Source organism: Poromitra crassiceps, assembly GCF_964638095.1.
Source record: "Poromitra crassiceps genome assembly, chromosome: 7".
Classification (NCBI taxonomy): domain Eukaryota; kingdom Metazoa; phylum Chordata; class Actinopteri; order Beryciformes; family Melamphaidae; genus Poromitra; species Poromitra crassiceps.
The window spans coordinates 933,462-935,400 of record NC_139628.1 but is presented as its reverse complement, the minus strand read 5'-3'; positions in this window follow the sequence as shown (position 1 = coordinate 935,400).

Sequence of the window (1,939 nt, the reverse complement as noted above, 5' to 3'; positions counted from 1 at the left end):
AGAATTTCAAAGTTAAAGGCTTTGGCGATTTTCAACCCGCTTTGTATCATTGTAATCTCGGTAATATAAGCAGATGGACAGTGCTTACCTTCTCTATATGTTTTCAGCACAGAGAATTCCCTGTTTGTCTGCCTGCAGAAACTCCGCACCTGCCAGCTGGCATGGGTCATTAAGGCTCGTTAAGGCTCTCCATGTGATTCTCTGTGGATGTGCGCATACAGAAAGAATAAATATAAACAATCTGGAGTTGGAACAGCCGCCCTCCAGCACAAAATCTGTTCACTTCCACCCGTAACGCGTCATTCTGACACGGAAATGCTGGAATAACCTGCAGAGCTCTCAGCGCAGGAAAACATGAAGACAAGGTAAAGGCTTTCCATCTGCATATTTTACCCACATTGTAATGATACAAAAGCGGTTTGAAAATCGGCAAAGCCTTCCTTAACTCATTGAGTGCCAGCCACTTTTGGAAGACGGATGCTCCCAGTGCCAGCCCTTTCAGAGCGTTTTCAGTGATTTCTCGAGGCCCACAGAATATTGTGTGATATTACTATGTAAACACCGAACACACCCAAAGAACGATGATACTCTATTGTATCATCAGCAAAAAAAAGTTTATTGATATCATTTTCCCTTCTTTAGTTATCAGCCGGAGAAGATAGGTTGTTTTCAGCAAAAACAGACGTTTCAAATTAGAAGCTGAGATAATCAGCCTTTTGTGAAATGAAGCATTTCAAGCACATCACTGACTCTGAAGCTAATATTTTCTGATGTAGTGACACCTCAAAAATAATTTCCTTCAATAAAACAGCGAAAACAAAGGAATTTTGTTTGGTAAAATAATATTTTTTAGCTGCAACCAGCAGCGCTGGCCCCTGCGTGCGCAGACCCTACACTTTCTTGCTGGTCTTGATTTACTCTAGCTTATTCTAGCTTGCCAATCTGTCCATCGAGCCTGCTGTCTGGGTCTGTCTGGGTCGGTGTTGTATGCTGCCCTGCGTGCCCCACCCCCCTCTACTGCAAACCCCTCCTCCGTGGGTGTGTCTCTGGTAGCTCTGGTGGCTCTCTGCTGAGTTTGCTCTGCACTGAAAACCCAGCTTTTTCACAGCGTTCCGCGTGTATTTGTCACCGGCTCCCAGCGCTTCCAGTTGAGAATAATAACAACTCCACAACTAATCATGTGGATGGGGCTATCGCAGCGGACACGGAGGGGCTCAATTGTGGGAGCAGATTGGCTGCTGCAGGCACAGCTAACGTTATGCTTCATGCATATCGATGCATACCGATGCGGTTTCCGTTTCATCACGGGGCTTCTTCTGCTGTTTTTCCTCACCTTTCTCTAATCTGGAGATTAGAGAGCACCCACACCTAATGGGTCCGTAAAATAGGTTATACACATTCAACATGCCCCAAATTTTTACAGGAGATGTATCAGGCTTTGATCCACGTCCCACCGTCAAAAAACGCAATTGACGACTTTAGTCGTCATTGGCACTCAACGTTACTATTTGAATTGACGACTATAGTCGTCATTGGCACTCAATGAGTTAAAGGGATACGCCAAAAAGTTTTGAGATTCGAATATTTGCCATATTCCCTGTAGGAGCCATGTATGTTTTGCATATTGAGTCTACTGCATAACTGTCACTTATGGTAATTAGTGGGTGTGACGGGGGGTGTTACTTACCTGGGAGGTGTGTGTTGCTGATGAGTGTCATTCATAATGCCTGTCAATCATTCAATCAGATGAGTCAGAGGGGGTGAGTGGGGAGCTCTGATTTTCTGTTTACCGTTCGTACTAGTTTGATTTGTTTTCCGCAAGCAAGACGGCATTTATTGTATGTGTGCTGCACGGATGGAATAAATCTACAAAACGCATCTACTGGTCAAGGTGTGTTATTTTCCAACGGCGAGTAAGACAGATATCCTCCCCAGCTTA